Genomic DNA, 27,340 nt, shown 5'->3' on the forward strand with positions numbered 1-27,340 from the left:
TAAAGAATGGAATGAAAACTTAATGGCCAAAGAACACATATATATCTTCACAAATAACAAATAAACAAAGAGATAAAAGGTGACTATGTTGCTCACAATTCCCCTGATGCTCATATTTTTAGAAAATTAAGCACAGGCACACATACACAATCAATAGTTGTACATCTTCTGAGACATTCAACCAGCTCTCACTCTAATGACTCACATAGTTAAGTAAAGGTTGGAATACGTGTAGTCTTTGTATCACTAAATCAAAATAATTCAGTAAACTAAGGAGGAATAAGCTGAAATTCCAAACAGGGAAGTGAAAAAAGAAGTTAAATGAGCATTTGCTCAGAATGTCTCTGTAGTTGAAAGAGTAAGAGAAAAATCACATTATTAACTTGAGATATTTATAATTAAGCATCTGTAGATTCCTTTGTTGGAACAGGACATTTGTAAATATGCATATATGTGTGTGTGTGTGTATATATATGTATAAGTATTAGGCAACTGGAGATTGCTGTGATGGGAGTGTTAAGAAAACTGATCCATCAAACAGAGAATTAACTTTGGAATAAAACTTCAATAATTTTATTCATTAACAGCATGCACTGTGCTAATGATAAACCCTTACGGTTATCAATGATTCTCTCTACATATACAAAACTCCTAGTCTTTACATTTATGTACTAAATTAGTCATGGGTATACAATACCACTGGATTGATTCTATATAGTCAGTGCAGATAGGAACTACCCTTTATGATCTTTAGTCACTGAGGTTGAGGTTTTTCTGTTATAACTGAAGTAGGTTGCCCTCTCTCTTATTTGTTTTTCTTTGGTTATACTTGTTGCTTTTATGCTATTGCCTCCTTCCCAACAGAGAAGGTCTCATTTGCTCATGATAGTGCTTATCTGTTATTTTTTTCTTTTGCCCATGTCCTGAGCATTTGGCAGGAGGTCCTGTCTATTTGCATCCTCTTACTCATATCTTGTTCTGACCACCTTCGTGGTCACATACCCCACATGCTTATGTTCCATCTTGCTGTTCCATCCCAGACCTACAAAATGCTTCTCTACTCCTTTTAGTTACATATTTGGATATGCTTATATTTGGGTTCAAGGCAAGATAAACTTATTAATATAATGATCAATACAAGCTGATATTATTTATGATGTGATAGATACATACCATTTCTTGGTGTACAGGCCTCTGTTTTGGCTACATCTTTCACAGAGTCTGAGAGAGGGCTGTCTCTAGGCCCTGATCCAGTAGCCAATTCAGAGTACATAAGGATAAGTATCCTTATGCATCATGGACCAGATCAATACCTGACAAAAAGGGATGGTCCCATTACTTCCATTGAGCTGAGTCTGGTTTACTCATCATCTCATAGTGAATTGAGCTGGTTAAAGCTGAAGAAAAGTAATCCAGCAAAAATTGTTTAATTAAATCGATTTATTTTGTGACCCTTGGAAGCAGCATACTGGAGGAAGGTGTGATTCAAATGGATCGGTGACACGAGGGAGAAGTAACTGAGGAAGCAGAGAAAGTATAGTGAATCCACAGTAGACAGCAAGGGAAGAAAATATCAAAAGATAAGCAGGAAGTAAAGTTTCCTTCATTCTGCAGACGTGAATCGTTGATCTCACTCAGTCATACTGTGTATTCAGCCCATTCAGTAAGGTTTCTGTACTGCAGCATCCTCTTCTACTCCCTTCCTATTGCCCTCCTTCTCAAATCCCATCAGTGATGAAATGCACTGGAACCTGAAAAGCATCCCATTCAAAATTCTGGGGTTGGATTTAATAGCAAGTAGTAGGTAACTAAAAAAATAATGCATACTAAGTAACAGAGTAACATCTATTTGTAGTCACTGGAAACTTACTTTATGTCTCTGATCCTTTATTTCTCTTCACCCCAATCTTTGTGTTTCATGTCTAGGCAAGGGTATTTCTTGATGCCAGTCTAGAAAACCACTAGCCAAACCCTTTTCAAAGGGGAAAACGTAGCTCTCCCTGGGCAAATGACATTCATTTATGACATGTGTGATCCGTTACAAATAGCAATAGGCTTAAATGCTGAGTAAAATATAATACAGTGTTTGAAGTAAAATAAAAAGTACATAACAGCAGCTAGAAAGAAGTAAAACTGTGACTGGAATAGACAAGGATATTCTTCACATTAATCTCCTGGGTTGGCTGGGATTTTTGTCTGGTTTTCCACTTTTGCTCTTTCCTCACACCTTTGCTCAGTGACACAGACTGGTTGCCATAGACCATGATGCCAAGGATGAAAAAGACCCAAGGGAACCCCAGTACTCATTATAACCTTCAAAATCTTTCTGAACCTGCATCCTAAAGGTAGAACTCTTACAATCGTTTGTGCCTTTCATTCACTTTTTATGAAAAATTACAATAGTTCAAGAAATAGTAACATGAGATCTTCAGATTGTATGATTTTAATAATAAACATAGTTTAAAGTTGTTCTGTGTTTACAAAACAAACCAGATCTTTTGCAAATCTCAAAAAAAAAAATATTCAGAGAGAGAAACCCAAGTACACAGAGGTTAACTAAGTAGCCCAAAGTCACTTACAGAGCTGGAATTTGAAATAAGAACTTGTAGACACAGGTCAGTGAGCAATAGTGATGGAACCTGCCTCTATTTTAGTATGGTAATCAAGATGATATGATTCCCTTAAGAGTTCCATTTTAATTTGTCCTGCATGGATAAAAAGCCATTTAAATTGAGAAATAATGAATGTCTTATTCCACATAAATAAAAAATGGAATAGAAATGAGGTCAGAGAAATTACTCAAGCAAAGAAATAAAATTTTCACTAAAGCAGTGGTGAGCTTTTAATCCAGAAATTGTTGCTATTTTCATCTTGATTCCAGAGGAAAAAAAAAAAGTGTGAATTATGAAATGAGAAAACTACCACTTTAAGTTTCCAGAGAAGTGGAGGGGAAAAAAAAATCCCTAATCTTCTGGTCTTAAAATAGATGCATTATTTAATAAGCAGTTATCTTGTCATTTAAATTGGAGTCTCTTGAGTATATTTTAGCTACAAATTGCTCTCCTAAAATATGTCAAACACTAAACTTTGTTTCATATAGTCTAAAGAACAACTAGTTGAGGTAAAAGTGTATTTACTTTCATCAAGTGTGCATAGAGTTCCAATTTATGGCTTTACAATAAAAAAAATCTCATAGGAGAAAAAAAAAATGTAAAAGACTGGACAAGATGGAGTAAACATGGGAATTCACAACACTCAGTCTTGAGCACTGAATGAAGCATGCTGTTCAGAAAAGAGGAGAGGTCAGACCACAGGATACAGAGTGGGATCGTTATTAGGGAATAAAACTAGATGATAGTGGGGTGTGAAGGGGAGGTTTATAAGGTACACTGGTATGGTACAGCTTTAGACTTTCACCAACATACACAAAAAGAGCTGCTTCCCAGAGTGTTTAGAACACCACAGGTGCATAAAAAAATCTAAGAGTTCTCAGCAATACTTACATTCTTGGAAACTAATATAGAGAAAAAGAGATCATAATTTTACATTTTTTCAACTAGAATTAACTCATAAATATAGTAAAAAAATTAAAGTAGCTCAAAATCTTTTTCAGACATGGTAAAGGTAAAAGAATTAGCATATTGTTTGAAATTTAAAAAACAAACAAACAAAAACCCCACACAGCAAAACAAGAAAACAGCAGGTATTTTGTTTTGCTTTATCACATCGGTAGAAGATAATTTCATGAGATAAATTAATGAGATTTACCACTCCCTAATAGCTACCCATCATCCATGGAATACTGTAGGTTGCTCTTTGTCATGATGATGACAGGACAGCAAATATAAATTGAATTATTCATACTAAATACCTGGGAGCTGCACGTATTCAGTAATTTAAGAGATTAGAATGTCATAATACAAAATGTGGGTGCTTGTTTCTGGGCACAAAGGCTAAGTATTTCTTCAAGGTTATATCATTTAAGAAATATTTTTGAAGAGTTGATCATAGATTAAGCAAGAAAGCTAGAAAGGGAGCAAACAAGTCACCAAGAGGTTTATTAGGGTTTGACTTATGCTTGAGAAACACATACTAAGACTGAAGCAATTTAATTTTATTTGTGGGAAGGAAAGAAAATTCTAGCAGGTGCTAAAATTACTCAAATACAGTAAAGTCAGTATTTAGCATGGCTCATTATATAATTCATGAGATCTCACACAATCTTTCACATAAACTGGTACTCTCCTTTTTGCCTAGCAGAATCAACATACTTCCAGTATGCTAGGGAATTTAGTGCACTTTACATTTCGCAGTATCAGGCAGAGGACATGTTAGGACAGAAAATAGATATTTTTTTATGACAGACTCTTACATCAGGTTCTGAAAATTTGACTTTTTGGATTATCCTATCCAACTTTCTTGAAGGGCAGAAGTTCTTCCCTTCTAGGTTAACATTTATTATGAACTCCAACACTACTGTATTTGTTATGGTAGCAGTATATTAAGGTGGCTTATGCTGGGTTTTTTTTCACAGCATTAAATTGGCATCCATACTTTTTAAACTGCAAAACTAAGTGTATTGATATCCTTAAGCAGGAGATAAGGTGTCATTTTTTATTCTACAATGTACAGCAGCAGAAGAAAATAGTTTGTGTGAGGGTCTTCTCAGATGCCTTGATCTTTGTTAGAATGGAACAGAACATGTTTGAAATCTTCCAATGACCCCTCATCTTTCAGGGAGATAAGTCGGTTTCTCCAGGTTTCTAAGTTAGTCCAAGATAATCTTCAGATTTTCCTCTGTGCAGAGCCAAAGGTTTCACAGAAAAATTAGATAATACCTTCTTCAGCTATCTTGTCACACATAGTAATATCAAATCAGCAGTGGTGATATGTGGCAAGAAAAGTCAATGATAATATAACAATAATGAAGTTGAAAGAAAAAAAAAAAACCCTGTGTGGTTAATTGTTCTTCGTGCTTCTTAGTACCATTCAAATAATTCAGGTGTTTAAAAACCTCCCTCAGCAGATGGAAATCACTAAGAAAAAATGCTGATTGAGTCACTCTAGGCACTTAGAATCATAGAGTCATAGATTACCTTTCCTATGAAGTTTAATGTGTAGAACACTATGACAATCTGTAGAAGCTATAAAACTCACCAGAAGCCAAAAAAAAAAATCCAATACACATAAGATATTAAATAAAAGGCACTTAATTTGACTAATGTTCAGTATAACAGGAGTCACATGCCTGGACAAGTAATAAAAGCAATACTGTTATTGAAATAGATTCTATTGCAAGAGTTATAAAGTGACAGTATGAAAATCTCATGGAGACCTTGTTTAGATGGATAGTGACTGTGGTGTTTCACTTGCACTTAAGCAAATGAAGAACAGTCTAACCAATAAATACAGCATTGCAATCAAGACCAGTAATACCTTTCAGAAAAGATTGACTTATGCATTTGTATCATTGTATACTGGAATACTTCCACTTTGCCTCTCACTTTGCCATCACATTTTCTTTCCTTGGGTACACTTGCCAACCTTCTACCTTCACCATATTTTCACTTATTATTCATCATTTTAAGAAACAGCTAGATTTAAATGAGTAGCACAAGTTCTGCATGTGTATCTCTGACATGATAGCCCACTTCAATCTGCTCTTCTATCTCACACATACATTGAAACGAAAGCAAGAAACTTTCTTTCAATTGCTTCACAAGGAGAACTCTTGTCTTCTAAATGGCTTGGGGAAATCCAAAAAGGCAAGCATATTTATTATAATGTAGCCCTTCAAGTTAGAAGTCAGTGGTCTTAGCCCAGAAGTCACTGGTCTTAGCTCAGCTAAATAACTTGAAGACAAGAAAATCAGAGTAGGAAAAGGATGGATTAAATTACTATTTTACATCATTGTGCTATCAGTCCTCCCTTTCTGACAGTGTTTGCAAGTCTTTTTCCATTTCCCTATTATTCACTCATGTTAATGTCTGGTGGCAAGCTTCTCTGAAATACAGGAATATACATATTTGTGTGTCTCTGTGCCTACATGTGCATATGTACACAAAAATGTAGTAAATTAAGTGTATGCTATTAGTAGTTAATCGTCAGGATCTGAGTTTCACAGCCATACTCCTCCTGCCTAAGGAAGTCAGGAACACGCAAAAGAGAGAAGGTATTACAACTTCATATCATCTTCCTAGCTGAGAAGAAAGCAGACTGAGTACAATAGCAAAATCAACTGCTTCTTTGATGTTCTTTGTTTAGTCAGTCATCTCCATGTCACTGTGAGTCTCTTTTATGTTTCTTAAATATTCATAGAGGCTAAACATTACATGGCAACATATCATGCTAAATTAGATGAGTATTAAATACTGCAGTTGTATGAGGAAAAAGATTTGTAAAAAAAGGCGAAGAAGACACAACTTCAAAGAAACCTGTGATTCCTGCTTTTCAAATTATGAGGGCAGGCTGCATGAACAATATTAATTTGTACCTGGAGATCCAAAAAACTAAGATGTGAAATGTGGACTGGAAATAACTGTGGGGATTAATAACCCAAAACACAGATGTTCATAGATGTGAAGTATTAATACTTGGAATATGGTAACACTGAGTAGGACTTTGGGCTCTAAATGTACAGTATATTAGAAACAGTGTTCTAAGCAGATACTGAATTACAAGAACCATGATCCAAGCCTGTTAAAACTGCAGGAACATAGTTGCTTAGTCCAGTCCAAAAAGTCACATCATACAATCACTAGACAGGGATGGAGCTAGCAGTGTCCACATAGATATGGCCAACATTCCTCTGGAGACTTTTAATAGTCACATTTTCCTAGTCAACTCTGTATTTCAGCACTTACCTGAACACCTAAATTTTAGACTGCAATTAGTTCTCTGTGCTAGGCAAAATGGATGTCTTTGGCTCCTATGTTTTTTGGTATCAAAATTAGTTCTAGTTCTCTGGTCACATGTGTGTTTCTAAGTGGTTACTTTTCTGCCTATAACTGTCCTCTAGTTTTTGTTGTTACTTGGTATGATAATTGAGCATATATCCTTTTTAAAATTCTTTTTTATTTGATTTAATTAATTTCATCTACTGACATGGGAACCAAAGAATCAGCTTTCCATAAACAAAACTTTCCAGACTCTAAATATAAGTTTGCAAAAGAAAAACAAATGTGTTGATTTAGATTCATATGTTTTCTGACTGTTCAAGAGGTTTAATTATTCTTAGCAAACTCCTTCTCAATACCATGAGGAGTTTGTAATATTGTTTATTTCCACATCATATTTAGATCACAAATCTGTGATGGCATAGTGTCTCCTTCAAACACACACACACACACAAACACATGTTTGAACAGTAACAGCTTGTCAGCAAGATCAAGAAAAAGGTGAATTGTGATATGAGAGAATAATAATAAGCTCCTATTAAAATCCAAGTATCTGAAATAATAGCAAAGAGATTACTAAAAAAGACAGGCCAATAAATGGCTGCTTTTTTTTTTTTTTTTAACTTGCCCTAACTTGCAAGTGCCTTTTTTAGATCTAAGTTTAAGACATATTGGTTTTCAGTGGAATATTCAATCATCTGTGTAACTGTACAGAGATGATAGAAGTTGCACATATGTTGAATTTGGTCCCTTGGATTTTATCTTATTTTATCTGAACAGCAAATCTGCAAATGGATTAGTCTTCCATTTTAATGTAATATTGTAAAGTACCATAAGATGGCTCGGCATGATAAGATACTATAAAAATTTAAGTAGCTATTCTCAAGATAACTCTGTGGTAAGTGACAAACAGCTATGTGCTAGTATCTACTTTGCTACAGAGTTTTTCTAACAAGTGATTTATAGCTTCAGCAAGTGTAAACATTGGTGAATGGAATGAGAGAAGCTTTATACCTTTCAGATGGTTTAGATATCTACTGCATTCATAATACATTTTTTCTCCTCTTTTGTCACAGACAACTGTGAATACTCACTTTTTTCCATTAGGAATTGGAGTTTACTTAGGCTGAAATAAAGTAGAGTACATTTCTGTACTGAAATACCAAGATATAATAAAAAGTCTGAAACGTCAGAGTCTTCTCCAAGATTTTTTGACACATCACCAAATTAAGTGGAAGCTGGACAGAATGACAATTCTACATCATTTTTGTTGGACTTCTTTTGTTTCAAAGTTATTTTTTGGAGTGCTAGAATAAATAGCAAAATACTGAAAGCCCAAGACTTATTTTACTCATACAAAGCTTATCTTCTTTAGGAGTACTCAGAGAAAGTAAGTGGGTACAATCTGGTTTTAGGTTTTTATAAAACGTCACCTGTGCTTCTGGCAGTAAAAATCACATATATATTTTATGATTACCACTTGAACTGTGATTTCTTCTACTAAAAATATTCAGAATCAATGTGCACCTTCTAATGTGCCTCTGTGTTAGTTATAGGTTTTAATGTTCCTGACTGCTTACATGTGCATGTAATCAACATCAGCTGGTCAAATAAAATTATTTCTTTATACATGCATTTACTTAACTCTTATATAAGTGAAAGCCTGTTAATGAAATTATTTCTTATGGTACATAACTAAATTTTCATCAACATTTTCCTTAAAACCTCATGGTTTCTGTACAATGTCATGAGAATGGTGCTATAATTTTAATATTATCCAAGAGCTTAAGAGGATGGTGTTGTAAAGGACTTGGATTGTGGAAATTAGTTTAGCAAGGAGTTTGGGTTCCTCGAATGTCATCTCTACATGTCTACATGTCTACATCTCTACATGTCACCTTGAACAAGACAAATGAGGATTTGAAGAGCATTGTATGGGAAATGCAATCTATTTTCTGACTCCAAAGTCATAATTACGTTCTGATAGAGCCGTCTGTAGCAATTCACTGAGAAACTTTTGTTTCAAAAAAACCCTCTACTTTTTGAAGTATTTATCAGTGATAGTGAGATGACATCAAGGCCAAGTTTACAAGTAAAATGTTCTAGAAGTTGGTATAGATTTGTTACCTTTATACCAGTTATTGTCACCATTAGACAAAGTGAGCTCAATCTGTTTCTAACTAAAGCAAGTTACACTGTAGTTTACACAGAAAGGAACAGCTTCCACAAGACTCATTAGGCCCCCATGAACCTGGGTCTATATAACCCAAATAATTAGAAGCAGCAAACAGGAAGCAAATAACTTCTGTGTTAACATTTTGTATTCAGTTTAGAAACCAAAATCCACTAGTTATGAAGATGTTTTTTTATGATGTCTGTGTAATGGTGCTACTGCCATGTTTTCTCCAAAACAAATGTCTTAGAGAGGTCATACAGTGTGTTTCAGTTCCTCTAACAGATACTTTTTTCTTCTGTGTCTGTCTATTCATCCGCAAATTTTCTTTTGTCACAGTAAATTATCAATTAGTGAAAGACAGTGATAGAGACCATGGTAAAAAGAAAGCCTGACAAAAAATTATTACTGAAAGGAGGTACTTAATTAAGAGCAATTCCTTAAAAATTTTGCACCAATTGCAGCTGGTGAGATGCTGTCAGTGAGGGGCTTCAAGGGGGGTTGCTCTGTGAGGGCAATACTCTTCACATCCAGAGCAGGAGGAAAAAAAAAAGAGCGAGAAAAGCAGTGGGAATACTAAGGCCAAGGTCAGAAGAGGAGGAGCAGGTACTCCATGGAGAAGAAGGTAGCCATTAGAAGGACCCACACTAGAGCTGGTATGCACTGCATTCTATAGAAAACGCACGCTGGAGCAGAGGAAAAGTGTGATGAGGAAGTGGCGGCAGAAAGAAACCACTGTCTAATGGCCACAAACTCCCAATTTTTGTTTCCCATTACCTGAATCAATAATTAAAAAGTTGTTTCAATTGGCAATATATTAATTTTCCCCAAATCAAGTCTGTTTTGCCTGTAGTAATAATTGTCCTTATCTCAATCCATGAACTTGCTTGTTTCTGTTCATGCTATTTATTCCCTGCTCTCCTGCCAAAGACAGAGAAATCAGTGAGCAGCTGAGTGGGAGACTGTCTTCTAGTCAAGGATAACTCACTGGAAATGTAAGCAAAATTTAAGTTTGGCTGTCGTTTGGCTCATCTATATATTTCTACAAAACCAGTTTACCCACTGTACCTTGGAATTTGACCCCATCATCAAATCATGGTGTCAGTATCTGCGTTCTGCATTACTACCTCTTCTCATATTAATGGGTCTGGGAAATAAAATTCAGTCCATTATTTATCTTAAGTTGTATCTCATCTTTGCTGCAATTTGGCCATGCAGTTAATGATGTAAATGTCAGCACAAATACAGGCTGGGTGGAGAATGAATTGAGAGCAGCCCTGAGAAGGACCTGGGATTGTTGGTTGATGACAAGCTCAACATGACTTAGCAATGTGCTCTTGCAGCCCAGAAATCCAACTGTATCCTGGGCTGTATCAGAAGCAGCATGACCAGCAGGTTGAGGGAGGTGATTCTCCCCCTCTACTCTGCTTTTATGAGGCTCCACCTGGAGTATTGTGTTCAGCTCTAGGGTCCTCAACATAAGAAGTACACAGGCCTGTTGGACCGAGTCCAGAGGAGGGCCAGAAAGATAATCAGAGAGCTGGAGCACCTCTCCTCTGAAGACAGGCTGAGAGAGTTGGGGTTGTTCAGCCTGGAGAAGAGAAGGCACCAGGGAGACCTTCTAGCAGCTTTCCAGTACTTAAAGGGGACCTGCGAGAAAGCTGAAGAAGGGCTTTTTACAAGGGCCTGTAGTGATAGGACAAAGGGTAATGGCTTTAAACTAAAAGAGATTTAGATTAGAGGTAAGGAAGAAATTCTTTACCATGAGAGTGATGAGACTCTGGAACAGGCTGCCCAGAGAAGCTGTGGATGCCTCATCCCTGGAAGTGCTCAAGGCCAGGCTGGACGGGGCTTTGAGCAACCTGGTCTAGTGGAAGATGCCCCCGCTCCAGTGATTGTCAGCAGTATTAACTCCAAGGATTAAAAATCATTAGTCATCTATTTCCCCTTTCTTCAGTCAGTCAGAGCATTAAGTTACAATATGTTAACTTTAGAAACAAGAAGTTTTGGCCTTTTTTCTTTTTTCTTATGACATCTGAAATACTGGAGTGCACAATTTAAGGCTTTTGTCCTTAACTGTGTGAAAAACATAATTTTACTCATTGTAGTAAAAGCAGAGATCTCAGGCAGTTGCTAATGGTGTTTGCTAAAGCTTTAAGTATTTCATGATCAAATACTAAATTCACTATGTATGTATTTATATCCACAGTTATTTGCTGCTTTTTAAACATCCAAATATATGTTTGTTCATATACTCAGAGGCATGAATATGTAAGTACACATACATGCACACAGACATTAGATATTTGTGTGTACACAGATGAAATTAGGTCCTCAACAGACAGAATGTGTATTCCTTTCACAACTGAAAACACTCTTTGCAAAGGTTAATAAAGTATAATGGAAACATCTATGTCATCAAAAAATGTACCTCATGTCCTTCTGTGCAGGGTAACACTTTACGGATTTACTTATCTCCCCCGGATATAAGTTCAGATCATTTTACAGCAAATATGAATTGATAGCATGCACAGGGATATGAAAATGACACAATGGTTTTATTCAGTATAAAGACTGAGACATTACAAAGCATTGCTGATTAGGGAATAATTGCTAAATACATGTGCAGTCAGTGTCTTGGACTACTCAATGTATATGATAGTAGAAAGGATGCAGTCTGTACCAGTCCTGAACAAAGAAGTTTCAGGTAATAATCACAACAGTGGGGCTCTGAGCTCTCAAGATCAATGTTTTATTGCTATCTGACTCTACTTAAAGAACTTGGAGACTGCTGAAATCCTTCAGAAACGTTTTTTGTTTTTATGTAATTTAGTCAACATTCAGAGTAAAAGTAAAATATATCTGCAGTGCTACTTTGGTTGAGTCCACTTCTGAAAGAATGGTTGCACCAGTGAACTCTTCTATTTCTTTGCTTTGACATGTGTCAGAGTAATGGGCTGGTTCTCAGGTGTGAGGATAAAAAGACTGAATACCTATGGACATCTGTACTTTTCTTTGCTGGCGTATGGAGGCCAGGTGACATAGCTTAGGCGCTTTTAAATGGCCAGAGGAACAATTTTGGGCAGTTGAATTGACCCAAGTGGTGGTATCAATGAGGGAGTTGACTCAGCTCACTGCATGTAGGTACCCTGTGACCTTCAGTGTGCTCTGGATTTACTGCATGACCTCCACCTGCTGCTCCAGATGGAAACATTCCCATACGATTCCTGTGTCATATTTGCTAGCTGTGGTGGGTGTCTGTACTAACTGCCCAAATGTCAGCTCAAACAACAATAACACTTACACACAAATCCCTGGGTTGAGATCCACTATAATATTAAGACATCTATCTATGTTTAGAGGTTTAGATGCATGTTGGATGTTTAGATTTTCTATTCTGTTCTTAAATGACACCTAGGGAGTCAATCAGCAGGCAAACCACAATATTCAGCTGTATACATACAGAGGGACTTGTGGTGCTGTAAGGGACAGACTAAATGAACGAATGAATGTATGTATGACAAAGTAAGTGGAAAGCCTGAAACGTTGATCTGTTTAGGAAAAAACTTTCATGGGAAGTGGAGGAGGGAGCATCATTTGATAATTGAAGTGTATAATTTTGTTTTGTCTTGGCAAAAAACAAGGTTGAAAAATCGCAAATTCTCTAAATGGAATAATACATTTCATAATGGGATTATTTTGTCATAGTTCCTATAATCTTTAAAAGTTCTAAGAAAATAGTAGGTATTTTAAAAGAAGCAATTTAAACGAAAAGATTCAGAAGCAAAGGTTTGAATATTTTCTCATTAAAATGGAGCTCAAAATTAAGTCATAGATAGCTTTGTATTCCTGGACTCGCATATTATAAAATATTTGATAAAAAAACTCTTTCACTGAGATTCTTTGATGTAACACTATATTAGGAATTGGAAAAGAAAGTCTGTTGAAATGCCGCAAACAAAAGAAGTAGTAAAAGTATAGTGAAAGTAAGTCAGAAAATCTTCCAAGATGATATTAAGCATTTGCATTGAGGGAGAAAAAAACAACCAACCAACCAACCAAATGAAACCAAAACCAAACACAAAGCCACAAACAAAAACAAACAAACAACCAAAACCAAAACAAAAAACAGCAAAAGCAGTAGAAGATGGAGAAGCATGCTCATTCATTACCCTTTATAATTCTTTTTTAATTCAAGAAATAAAGAGGAAAATAGCAGCAGTGCTTAGGAATAGCTCCCAGAATTGAAAATCTGACATGTGCCTTCTCTCTGTATTGTCTGTGGAAAGTTAGGAGCTTCAGACGAAGTTTCACTGCACCCTGCAGCCTGAGCGGGAAACACCTAGACTGAAAAGAAAGTCTGTGTTTGTCTTCACATAGCAAACAACTCTGAGATCAGAGTGCCTCTAAAAGCTGTACTCACAAACAAGACTAATTTATTGATTTTCAGGTCTTTGTCACCCTGGCTCACTGCTGAGGTGAACCTAACGCCCTCTTAAGGGGTGGCATGAGTTTATATGTACCGGGAGGTGAGGAGCATTGACTGGATGAAGACTGGGGGACAGACAGCAAAAAGAGAAGACCAAATGAAGCAGTTGCAGGAATCCTTGAAGATGCTTTTTGGCTGGTTTCTCACATCATACTGGTTTACTATAGATGTTGTTTCTGACTTTCGAGTCAATTTAATTATGAAAACTTTCATCACTACGAGCTGAGGAGGAATTAAAATCTGTGACCACAAAGGTGATCACATTAGTCACCTGCTTTATTAAAAGGACCATTGAAATCCCATTGAAATGAATGAAAATAATCCAGTGATTTGAAAGGAAATGAGAGCATGGCATAATATTATAGTGTTAAAAACCAACACCGCCAACAGAGGCTAATAAATAATCTAGTCTGTCATTTTATAATCTGCTGTGGGTCTTTAACTAATTGGCAAGGGAGATCTTGTAGAACACAGTTTCCATTACACAAGCTAGCTGATCTTCTCCATAACTGTTACTCTGTGTTTTGCTGCTTGTAATAATAAAGAGCTATTCCTGTGTGAACTTTTCAGCAATCTTCATCTGGGCTATCACAAGTATGATGGATATGAAAAAGACTTTACTCCAGCCCACATCTTATACTCATCAGTAATTTTGTAATTATTGGCAAATCAGCTAAAGTACAAGCTTCATTCTGAACTATATTTGAAGAGTTTGCTCTCCATCTGCTTTGTTATGATAAATCTATTTTCCTGCCAAATAGATTGAAACTGGGTTTCTTCATTGCATTAAAAATGATAGCTGTGATAAGAATGTATCTGGCAGCAGAAGCTTAAACATCTCAATTTAGGTGCTATAGAGACACTCTAGTTAGTTTTTGGTGACTTGCTTATAAGTTATACCTATAAAACATTTTTGATTTTTCTTGTTAGGTGGGCTTAAATGTCACTATTAAACTTTGACTTGAATGACAGCTTGCAAAGAAACAAAGAGGTATATTTTTTTTCTATGTATCTCCTTGATTTTTCATAAGCAATAAATGTAAACTGAGCATCTTGATGTTAATATTCAGATCTCTGTGTGGGTAGTGTGCATTAAAATTAATCAGTGGTAATAGAATTTATAACTATGTCTCTCACAGACTCATTTGAACACTTGTTTGTTTTGCTTTGTTGTGTTTTTTCTCTAGCGCTTGGAAGCCAACATTTAAACTTCTAAGAATAAAAGTATTAAGATATCTTCCATTTCACCACCTCATGTTAACAAATGTTGCCTTAGTGAATGCCTGTAAAGTAAGAAATTACTAAAAGCATTACATTACTGGTGTGAGACTGAGGTGCCTGGACCCTGTCCAGCCACAATGTTAGAAATAATATGATTGCTTATTCAATGCACAGGTAGAGTTAGGGGCTTAAGGGAGCTGGAGTCAGAAAAGCCAACAAACTGGACAGTAATCCACATGTTTAAGTGAACCAAAAGGCAACATGACAAAAAAGAAAGACCTTCAACTCCTGCCTCTTTCCTTGACACAAAGTAAATCCACAAAGGTGAATTGGAAGTCCATCTGTTACATTATTCAAATGCACCTACCCCTTCAGCTGCCTGCATATCAGTCCAGAGGACATGGAAGTGTATGTCCATTAGTCATGTACCACACAGGTATATTTTTCATATGACAGAAGCTGTCTCATTTCGGTTATGTTACAAGCAACCGTTGTATTCTAATTGCTTGACAAATGCACTACTGATTGTATGATCAGGACTCTTGTGTAACAGACTACTGGCCCATTTTCATTTGAACAGATTCCCAGTACTTCTCAGGCAATGTAAATGATTCAGGCATTTCCTCTTCCACTTGGGTGTTAACCCAAGATAGTGCAGATGTAAATGCACAGACCATGTTAACTTTGCCGAGGGGAAAAGTTATTGCACCTATGAAGCAGCTATGGAGCTCCAGAAGCAGGAGTGACAATGCGCTGGGATGGGTCATCATGTCCCTTGCTAGAAAAAAGCCTGAATAACACAGGAACGTAATGAAAAAATAAGGACTATAAGTTGTGGCAATTGAAGCCTAAGCTTATTATCTAACTTCTGGGTCGTTCTTCTTTTATGGTAATGATGCTATTGTAAGAGCATATTCTCTGTTCATATGCATAGATAAGTGCATATCCAGTCTGAAGCAAGCAGAAACGAACAGAAAGACTCAGGGGGTTCATTGAGTTCTAGTTCCGTTTTAATGCATATTTCAATGAACAGCACATTTTAGAGTTGTGTTTCGGGCAGCACAAATCATGCTATGGTATTAGAAACGGTTTCAGCTCATGATGAGGCAGTTAATAATCCTTGAAGGATATAAGATGCACTCAGAAGAATCAAAGCAATGATACTTAGCTGAGTCATCAAAGAAGTCTTTTCCCCTCATCTATTCTGGCATCTGTTAAAATGAGCGTATTTCAATCTATTCCATTAATGAGTGACTAATGATCTATGGAATTTCTCTACCTGACGAAAATATGCCCACCGAGTCACAAACCTTTTCATGACTGCTTATTCTATTTTATTGTGGTGTCCCAAAAGACTTTGCTTTATATTGCACAAAGAGACTATCTACCTCAAAAATTTTTGGCAGCCTCTAGCAGCATCATAGGGTTGTCTTTGTCATTGTCTCTCATCTTTGTCACATAATATTTTGGTTTTGTTTTCATGTTTCTATTTCTTTTTAATTCTACAATTGCATTGATTTTTGTACTTTTACATCTAATTACTTTTATGAGTTAATTCCTATCCAATTTCCTTCCTGAGCAGGGTAACACAGTATATTACATTGAAAATATTCCAGCAACATTTACTACACACTTCAATAAAATATTTTATCTTTTTCACATATTTTAGGAAAATTACTTCTCCACCACCACCATCAAATCTAGTATCTTACCCCCTCAATAAACACAGAAGGGAAAAAAACCCAAACAAATAAAAACCCCTTTATGTTCCTTTTTTTTTTTTTAAGACAAAGAGAATAAACAAATGTGATCTTTCTAAAAGGTGTGTCTAGAACAATACCTTTTGCTTTCGTGGTTTTGGTTTGGTTTGTTTTTTTGGGGTTTTTTTTGCTTTTTTTTAAGAGACTGAAATTTAAAGTCAGAGGGAATAGTGAAGAGTTTTGACACACTGAACATTTCTGGTATGTTTGTTTTTCTCACAGTGAAGAACAACAGAATATTATCCTAAATCTGTTTTAAAATGAATAATTTGGCTCTCGACTCTACTTTTCACTTAAATATCACTCTAAATCAGGTCAAGATTTAACAGAATGAGGCCTGTTGAAGATATGTGAGCAACTAAATTACAATATAACAAATAAAGTACTTGATAATAAAGTAATTTCGATTAGGTAACACATTTGTCAACTCAACAGTTTTTGTCACTGCAGAACTAATTATGAATGCACATTCACTTATCTTGCCACTGGCATTAATCCAATATACGATACCATAGCCTTTTATTCCTTATTTATACATATCTGGGGACGGAGAGAGGTACAGTCTGTAGATAAGTGATGTCCACACTTTGGAACTGTTTTTCATTCATCTGAGCTCTTCAAGTGAATCTGCACCTAGTGCTATAACTGGAGATTTTGAATGGATTCATATATTAGCAAATAAAAATAAAATCTGGACATTGTAAACCATGTAAATTAAGCTTCAAAAAATATTTGCAGAAATGCTTCTGTCATGCAATCAGAGACATTAAGGAAAGTCTGTAAGAATCTAATCACATTAAAATCTTTTGGCATATGTGTATACCTTTTAAATACGTTAGAACTGCATGGAGCTTCCCTCAAATTCTCCTGAAAATGGAGCATTTGATGGTAAACCACAGCAACCTAAATTATAGCTCACTCTAGGTGGTTTTCATTAGGCATGCACAAATCTTTGCCTATTATAAGGCACATATAAAGTAGGAAACAATCTCGTATATACTATCACTTTCTCAAGATAATTTAGGAATAAATCAGCAAATTAAAATATAAATTAGCTCTAAATATACAAATAGTTACTACTTAAACATACTTCTTTAGTAAAATGGTAAGAAAATGTCATCTGAATTATAGTTGAAAGTAATCTGGAAGTATGAGAATTCATCCCATGAAAGACAAGCTGGAAGATTCTAACCAAACTGATAATAGACAATAGGGAGTTTGCAGATTTGAGGAAAAGGAGCTGTCTGGGTGGTCTGAGTTGATTGCAAGGGATCTATTTTCCTAACAGGGATACCAGGTATCCAAGCAGAGAAGAATGTATACACATTAAATTTGAGTAGACTGCTGCAGACAGAGAATCCTTAGGGAACAAGAAGAAACAAAAGAAACTTAAACATTGATACTGATTGCATTGTATCACAGAAAGACAGAGACCAATAACTTCAGCATAGCCTGAGGAATATCTGTTACACTATCTGCAATCAAACCTCCGTTCTATGGTCAGAAGGGACTGTCATCACGGTGTAAGCTGTCCTCCTAACCATAAATTTCAGGTAAATAATTGCTACAGTAAGCTTATTGCCTCTGGCTGAACTATAGTGTAATTTTTATTATTTTTGAATGGATAAACTGGTCATCAATTTGGTGGAAAAAAAAAAAAAAAGAAAAAAAATTAAAACAATTACTGAATTTAGGCTCCACATCCCTCCTGGAAGAAATTATCTTAATTTAATACTGTAATGGTTTATTTGGCATTCCTCATGAATGAGCAGGAGATGAAGGAAGGAACCTTCAGAAGTGGATCTGCACTGGTGAGAAAGTTTCTGTTTTCTGCCTTAAAAACAACCCTCTTTTTGTTTAGTGCTCATTCTGACTCTATTGCTTGTGTTGAATGCCAGATCAGGTGCTCCTATGACAACACTAAATTGAATGAGTGAATGAAAGGAGAGGAGGGAAATAAAAGATGACTTCTACAAACAATTAAAAAAATGACACATGACTACACCAATTACAATAACAGGTAAGCCATCCTTAATTTTATCAAAAGAGATGTTCTTCTCTAGAATTAAGAGATTCAGAAAGCATTTCTTGCCTTGGTAAACTTAGCAACTTCCAGTGGTCTCTGTTGAAAACAAACATCTTGCAACTTCAGCTTTCCTATTGTTAGCTACCTGCTTTTGTCTGGTACATTAAAGGGCTTTCTAGAAAACACTTATTTAATTAAAAAGCTTTTATATGATAGCAAGGATGAAAACAAAAACAAATGCAACCATATTTCTTCCATAAAGTAATTACTTCTTTGGAATACAACAGAGTCTAGGGAAATAAAACCTCTGGCAACAATAATTTTTCACCATCCAGAAAGGAAATATCTGTGGGAAACTGAGAATTTTGATGAAGGTGCCCTTGCCACAGAATCTTTCAATTTTACTTATTGTGGGTTTGCTGTTTTCTGAATAATCTAGTCATTCTAGCCTTTCATTGTGTACAAAACCTGCAAATCTTTCTGTTGTGAAAAATAGAGCTCTCCTTCCCCCAAAACGCATGCAAATACTTAATGCCATTTTAAGCCAAGAAAAAAAAAAAGTAATAATTGAAAGAATTCATTTCAGTCATTTGATAACTCTAGGGAGCTTCTCTGAAATTCTTAATTCAAGTAAACAGGCAATTCAAGCAACTTCATGTTTCTTTCTCCAGTATAAAAGGATGATAATTATTTAAAAAAAAATAAATGCAGAAGTTCTAAAGCAGTGCATACCTTAGAGTTCCATAGGTAAATCACAAGGGATAAAATACATGATGTGAAGATTCTAAAAATGAAGTTGATTTTTATATGTTGGATCCATAAGACTTTGTATTTTAATGGCATTGATTATACTTTTACAGTCTCTTTACAGCTTGGGTCAATTGACATGTAGTTTTGGATTTATTTGCTTAAATTTGTTGAACAGGTGTTTCTACAGTAGACATGGATCTATAGGGTTTATGTCATGGAAGTGACCAATTAAATGCCCCGCAAAAGTGAACTGTATTCTCTCTGCACCTGAAAGGCCATTCTCCTTATATGATCTATGTGACCATACCTTTTGATTACTATGTGTGCATATACATTTTTACATGGCACAGTTTATATGCAAACTGATACTTCACTGATTTTCTTGTGGGGAAAGGGGATGAATTAATTCTAGTCTCTCACCTAAGCTGCAATGAGGAGGATTTTCTTTTCCTGTCTGTTCAATCTAAGATTTCTGACTTGGTGAAGAAAATAGTGTATATAAGAGTTTCAAGACTCCCTGGCTGTATGATGGTGGTATCTAGTCAGGTTACAGCACTGCAGCTTGAGGGAATGAAAACCAGACACCACTCAATTATCTATTGACAGCTACTGTAAAACTTATTGTCATTTATTTTTTTGCTTAAGGTGTAATAGAGTCTGTTATAGTCGACTACCTCTCTAATACTTACCATCTTTATCTCTCCTCATCTTTTGTGTTAGAATAGCTATTTTCCTTCCCTTCTTGCTAAAACTTCTGACTGACATTTCCTGTGTGCTTTCAGTACCTTCTTTCCCTTCAGAGTATTTCCAATTCACTTTCTCTATTCCCATTTGCTCTGTCAGAGCTTTTGTCCTTCTCTGGCTTGTGAAAAAAAGAAAAAGAAAAAGAAAAAGAAATAAAAATAAAAATAAAAAGGAAAAGGAAAAGGAAAAGAAAAAGAAATAAAAATAAAAATAAAAATAAAAAGAAAAAGGAAAAGGAAAAGAAAAAGAAAAACAAAAAGAAAAAGAAAAAGAAAGAAACCTGTCTTCCTGTGTTAGATATTAGAGCTTTTCCAAATGCAGTTTTTACCTCGCCTGTGGATCCTTACTCAGCACTTTTCTGATTTAGCCACAATTAAGTCTCACAATTTCTTTGCAATTTACAGTAGATCTGATTAAAGAGTGTGATAGAAAATTATAATCATTTGCTGGGAGAAACTGAGATAGTTGCTTTCTGATTTTTATTGGGTTTATTCTAGCATTTAAACTGGCAAATCGTGAAGTACATGAAAAAGTTCAAATGTTTTAGTTATACTCATTTGTACATGCTAACATTTCTTTGTTGATTTTGCTTTATATTATTGTTGACTATAAGAATCACAGACGTTAGTGATCAAAGGCACAGATTAGGTCATCTGATCTTTTTTTATCCTAGCACTGGTTTCTTTGCCCATATTGTATCCGAATACTCTGTCCAATCTAGTTTTACACGACCCTTTTTCACTTCTTCTTAAGGTTTGCAGAGCTATTCCTGCTGATATTCATCCAGCATTTTACCGTACTCAGTTTCATTGAAATACTTCTACCTAATATGCTCCCTGATTAAGCTAAAAATGTTTTGTTTTGGTTTGGTTTGGTTTTTTTCTGTTCCTCAGGCAAATTTTTGACCACTGAAATGCACAGGCAACTCTTTCTGAAGCCAACGGAATATGTGTCTTAAAGGATGAATCTGGCTCTTAATATTTACAGTAATGAAAATTCCCTTACCCTCTTTATCATTCTTGAATCAATAGAGATTATATGGGAAATTTCAAATGAAATCAGATATGTCTTTTTGTGTGTCTAATTCAGATGTTATAATAAGCTTTTTCTCAGCACCTGTTTCCCAAAAGAATACCCATAACTTGGAAAAACCACCCAAAGCTTGATACCAAATGTATGGAGAGAGGTAAGAATAAAAGAATCTGCATAGTACTGCTTAGAGCTAATGAATAAGGAACACTGAATGCAATGGTGTAACTAGGATTTCTTTCATCATTGAATCTGTGGCTTCTCAGCGCCTGGTAACTGCTTCTAGCCATTCAGAATATAGCATCTCAAATAGTTTTTTTGAGGAAACAAGTCTTATTCTTCTATTCTAAAGCATAACCCATAAAAAAACCATCACCAACAATTAAAAACCAACCAAACGAACAAAATCAAACCTGATCATCTTATAAGACTGCTCATGTTGAGGAGAAATGAACACCAGACATGAGCTTCTGAACAATAGTAGAGTAGCTTCTGTATCCAAGGAGAAAGCTGTAAGCAGTGTTCACAAACTTTGTGTACAATGTTGAATTACTTGTGGACCAATATGAAAACAAAACAAAACCAAACTAGAGGTTGGTTACCATTCTGGTGGACTATAGGAATTATTTCTGATGTATTTTCTACCTACAATTTTTTTTAAAATGAAAACTGATATTTTCACATAATTCTATGACTTCAGAAGCTGAAGCTAAGGAAAAAACAACCACTGCAAATAGCCATTAAAAACAACAAAAAAATTAAAGTTGGCAGTACTCACATGTAATGTTTTTCATCCAAGGACTTAAAAGGATTTGACAAAATCAAATTATATCTCTCAATACTCATGAGGATCAGATAATATCTTCTTACAGTATGGAAAAGAGAGATTTGGGAAGATTAGATATTTCAGTCAAGTTCACAAAACAAACTAGACTTAGAGCTGAGAGAAGAATTCAATAGTTCTCATAACATTCTTCTCTGTCCACTATGTGCACTCTCACATTTCTGATATTTATATTCAACATCAACTCAAAAAACCTCCATACCGATCTTTCACACAACCCTATACGTTTTATAAAATCATGAAATCATTTTGGTTGAAAGAGACCTACAAGATCATCAAGTCCAGCCGTTTTGGTACATTCTCTCACTGTTCTCTTTTTATCTTTGATATTCAGCTACTGTAATAGTTTCCTGTAAGTAAGATTTGCAATTATATAAATCATCCTCTGTTTTTGTCGCAAATTACGTGGCTTTGCCATCCTGATGGCAGCCGTTTTTGTTTTTTTTTTTCCTAAATAGGTCAATAACAGACAATTGCATGTAAGAGACTTTTCTGTTATTTTTTTCAGTTTCAATTCCTCTTTCAGCTTCAAGATTGGATTTTTATCCCAAGAACTCCATGGCAGCCATCTGCACCATGCCTGGAGGTTCAACTCTAAGGAGTGCACGTAACTCTATGTTTACGATACATCCTGCAATACGGTACAGAGGTTCCCATGTCTCATTTTTGTAACAGTGTTTTAACAGTCATGCATTGCCTGTTTTAGTTCTTAGCTTCTCAGTGAGTGATCAAAATCCTTGGGAAACTACTTGTCCATGTCTTCTGTTCTTTCATACCTAATAAATATTTGGAAATAATTCTTTTGGATCCAGTATTTTATCAACATTTCAGTTAATCTTCCTTTCCAGACACACTATGATCATAAAACTATCACACAAATCTCTGTTCCTCTCACAGCATCCACACTCACAGTAATGTCAAATGCAGCTGTCACTTATTTACCACATTATTTTTTTTTTTATTCTGAGTCTCTAACTTCATTTTTTTTCTCCTTCTATTCAGGAGAATATTTCATGGTGTTTTAGATGCCCCTGTTTAGTTTATCTTAATTTAGAAGGCTTTAAAAGGAGAAATCAACAGACAGAAACAGATTTATATCCTCTAATCTCTGTGTTCTATATATTTTTCCAAGAGATTAAAACTTGTCTTGAATCTCTGATTTTACCAAAAGATTTTCTACTAAATAACAGTGCAATTTTTTTTTAGGTAGGTCAAGTAGAATGTCCAAATTAGGATCATCATATTAGGATATATTATAACATCCATGTGTTATTGTCACCAAGAGAAAAGCACCTATGGAAAAATTTAGATCTGGTGCAGCTGGGTAACTTTGCAGCTCTTTGTACTAAAGTTTACTTTGCTAATGTCTTTGTTACAGGAGATTTTAGTAATATTTATTTAAACTGTTCTAAAGTACAACGCTTTGTACACTAAGGACTTACAGTCTGTGTAGGTTAAACCTCAATCCCAGGGACAGCATTCAGAAGAGGTGCTCACGCAGGCCTCTCTTTGGCTTGGGGTGAGATCTATCACAGCTAACTCAAGACATCTAAAATTAGAGATCTAACTGAATCTTATCATGGACACTTGGAGATGACAGTTCATCATAAAAGAAATTAATGGAAGGAATCATGACCTGTGAGAGTATCTCTCTCAGGTTGTGAAACTTATCTAGACCACTAATTCAAACAAATGTCTTATATTCATTGACTCTTTTATATTTATCCCTTATCTTTATTCTATTTGATGGAATTTCCTGCTTTCTTACTATATGAATTCCACTAAAGAAAAGTCCCTTCATAGAAGCACATTTTTTAACTTTTCTTACAACTGCTTAACAGAAATATTGAGGTATAACTAGACAGTTTTTGTAAGGATTAAGGTTAATCTTTCTATTTTATGTCAAATTTCTTGACAATTTAAGAAAGATAGAGATGAGTATCTCAAGAAAAAAAAATTTAGTCCTACCAAAAGGAATTTCAAGGGTATAAGTATTATTCACAGTGAACAGAGTACTGCAGTAATGAATATTGTTCACAGTACTTGTGTGTGTTTTCCTGTTCTATTACTACTTAAAAAAATCTTTTTTCCTTTTTCGGTGTATTGTAAGATTATGGAACAGGTAGTAGAGAAAATCTTCAATTTTAGATAGTTAATGAGGAAATAAGTGCAAAAGCCCATCTGTTGTGAAATTCCTTCCATCCCTTGTGTAGCACATAAAATACGTTGCAAAATTTTGGGTTCTCTCTTTTTTTTCCTCTGGAAGGGAGAAGACAGTTTTGGATGATCATAAATTAAATCAGACATGGCAGGCTACCAGCCAACAGACCGATTTGATTAGGAGCAGGGAAAAGAGAGGATTGTAATGTTAGACTGGTATGCCCTGCATAGGAGTGGGTGAAATGATCACTGAGAATGGCTAACAGAATATCTGGCAAGGCAGGGCTGGCTATGTCCAGATTCCTGAATCAGAGGCAAACTTTGGAAACCAGACCAGTGGAAAAGCACCAGATGAGGCTCTCCTTTACCACAGCTTGTTCCTCCTCCTTCATCCAGTCCTACTTCATGGCAATTTCCATTTCTTTAAGTAGAAATTAATGAGCACACTGGGATATTCAGAGAACTACCATTATCGTTTCCTTAAAACCAGGTCAAGAAGGGAATGACCTCTGGTCAAAATGTTCCTGCCCTCTTCTCTTTTTAGCTCCCTTCTATCTCAAAGTTCTTAATGAGTGTGAAGAGCTGCCCAACAACCATACAGATGCTTAGGGAAATACAGTAAATTCCTGAGAGAATTATTAAGCTGTAAATAGGGACGGGTTCAAAGGTGCTCCAGAAAGAAATGAGAGACCAAATAGTCTGACCTAACCTAAGAATATTATTTCAGAAGTATGGTGCTGTTTACAGCAAGTACCCAGAGACCTATAACCACCACTTAGGATTTCTCAGTATTACACTGTGAAACTCTATACAGAAAGTAAGTGAACTAAATAATTATCACAGAACAGTGATATACACGGTCGTCTATTTTCCTTGCTATTCGTTGTGATTTTTCTGAACATAGCTAAGAGGTGCTGTATTGCATAACTCCATATGACTTCATCTCTTGTCTGTATTGCCTAATTTACTCCCCATCTCTATCAATGTTGGGTCATGAAAGTAATGCATCCTTGATCCTGTAACAGGAGCAACCAGAACAGCTTGAGAGAGCCAGTATATGTGCCTTAAGCAGATCCTGGGGCCTGGGCTACTGGGGCAGGCAGGGAGTGGTTTTTCATTGCTTCATGCATGCAGCATAGACTATTTTACTTCTTTTTGGAAAGAATTAGGTAACTTTTCATTGTTTTCCCTTTTTTAGATGCTTGAATATCATTATGGGGAGACAAAGTAGTACAATGTTCATTCAAAACTAAAAATTTCATTAGGCAGTAGGATTTTTATGTGCATGTTTTTTCTGTGTTTAGTGGAGAAGACTAAATCCTTCTAAATCTCTAGCTCAGTTAGCCTAAAAAAGACATGGTGATAACATTAGATTTTTTTGATAGAAGTTATGTGGAAAATGTATAGAAAACTGAATTTTTGCTAGAATCTTTAGTTAGTCACAGAAATAGCTTGTTACCATCCATTTGAATTAAACAGCTGATTCTTTGTGCGTGTAGTCTGAAAACTAGCTATATTTGATGTGATTGCCTTTTTAATGATTTGATCTAAACTTTATTTATTGTGATCTTAGCTACTATGAACAATCAAAATTAGATACTGGGTCTGCATTTGAACAACATAATGTAGACTTTGAGATCACCTTATTTTCACTGTTCTTTAGGCTTAAAGGTCTCCAGAGCAGATACTAATGTTATTTTAGTTGCTGCGGATGGTACGATTAAAACACTAGTTGGAACACTACCGATATCTGAGAAAATACCAAATAAATGATGTGTGTGTGCTGTACGGTCCCTTAAGACAGCTAATACACCCATGTAGCTAAGCAGCTATATTACCTCTCCTTTACTGAAGAGGTATTCAGATGCTTAGTCAGAATAATTTAGCAGTTTCTCTGAGAAACCTGAGCTGTTCAGAGAAATGTTATCAAGGGTGAGGATCTCATCTGATGCTTTTCCACCTCTTCATAGATTTTTTTTTTCTTCAAGCTGGGCTCACTTTCTGCCTGATGTGCTGAAGTTCCTTGCTGCAAATCCAATTTGCCTTCAAATATTTGGCACTGCTTCAAGGAAAATGATCAAATGATCAAGTTCACCTTGATCCCTTAATTTTGAAATTGCTTGGCTTGCTCTTTTTCCCACAGTATTGGGTCAAGATTTTCTTTCCAGGGTGAGTTTCAGTTCATATTTGCTATTTTCACCAGCTGAGTTGCAGATTTGCAGTATGTCTGTCAGTCTGGACTTTTTTCACATCAGGCTGCTTGACCTTGAATTTTTGCCAGTATAAGAAAAAGGGAAACATCTTACCAGCTAAAGGAAGAAGAGAATTCCAAGTGTGTAATAGAAAGACAGGTTCAAAAGTGAATGATTCTTTTTCTTTTGTCTTTTTTTCTTCTTTTTTTAAAAGTTCCTGGGCTGCAACTTAATCTATAAACTATTTGAATCTACAACTGTGAGAAATGGCACCTTCAGGAGAAGCCCTTCTGTCACTGACATCTTACCTGGTAGGAATCTAAGGAAAGCAGAGTGGCCTGTTGGTTTTCTTTTCCTTTCTGCCACTATGTGAAAGAGCATATGGTTCTTGGAGTGCCAATGAGTGATAAAGAACTTTATAAAGAAATTGTACCCTTGGCACTGTTCTCTACTGTGTGCACTATCTCGAGCAGCCCATAGGCACTGAATGGAAAGCTCCACACTTTGAATCTCCTCAGTTTCAACTGAAGTGCCAGAATCTGTCAATTGGCATATCTAATGCAGATCAAGCGTAAAGGAAGATTAAACCTGCTGTTGCGAATGGGAATATGCTGATATTAGTAGAGCCAGTGATCTGCATGGATATAGTGATTTCTCCACAACAAATGGTTTCTCTTGTTTCTATCTGATTCTCACCACCATGATGCATTGTACAAAGTGATAGAATATTATTTCTTCATGAGGAAGGCAAACTTTCCTTGCCAGACTTTTAATTCTTATCACTCTAGATTAGTGATTGTGTAACTCATATTATCATATTGTAAATCATCAGCTCAACGGGATGATATTTCTGTGTAGAATTATTTACTTTCCATTATAGGTGGTCTTTCTGTTTAGTGTACTATGGCTCTGAATTGCTTTCTAGAGGTCATTTGCTTTCTCGATTAAATATCAAAAAATATATTAAAAAGGAGTCTAGTGAAATTAACCTGGTATTTCAACAGAAAAAATTTAGATAATATGAGCACTGTCCAATAACCTTTCTTATGTCATAAT

The 27,340-nt window shown here is 35.6% G+C and overlaps 1 long non-coding RNA gene across 3 annotated transcripts in view; it reads right to left on the bottom strand.

Annotated features, from left to right (window-relative positions):
- The window catches only part of LOC135987086 (uncharacterized), a 77,561-nt gene that overhangs the window by 25,295 nt on the left and 24,926 nt on the right, over window positions 1-27,340 (bottom strand). Inside the window, exon 5 of one of the 3 annotated variants that reach the window (XR_010605955.1) lies at window positions 13,270-13,416. The exons of the other annotated variants lie outside the window; for them this stretch is intronic. This is a non-coding gene — a long non-coding RNA (uncharacterized LOC135987086). Of the gene's footprint in view, window positions 1-13,269; window positions 13,417-27,340 lie in introns of those variants that run through there. 3 annotated transcript variants of the gene reach the window in all.

This window comes from Caloenas nicobarica, chromosome 3, assembly GCF_036013445.1.
Source record: "Caloenas nicobarica isolate bCalNic1 chromosome 3, bCalNic1.hap1, whole genome shotgun sequence".
In the NCBI taxonomy this organism is placed as follows: Eukaryota; Metazoa; Chordata; class Aves; order Columbiformes; family Columbidae; genus Caloenas; species Caloenas nicobarica.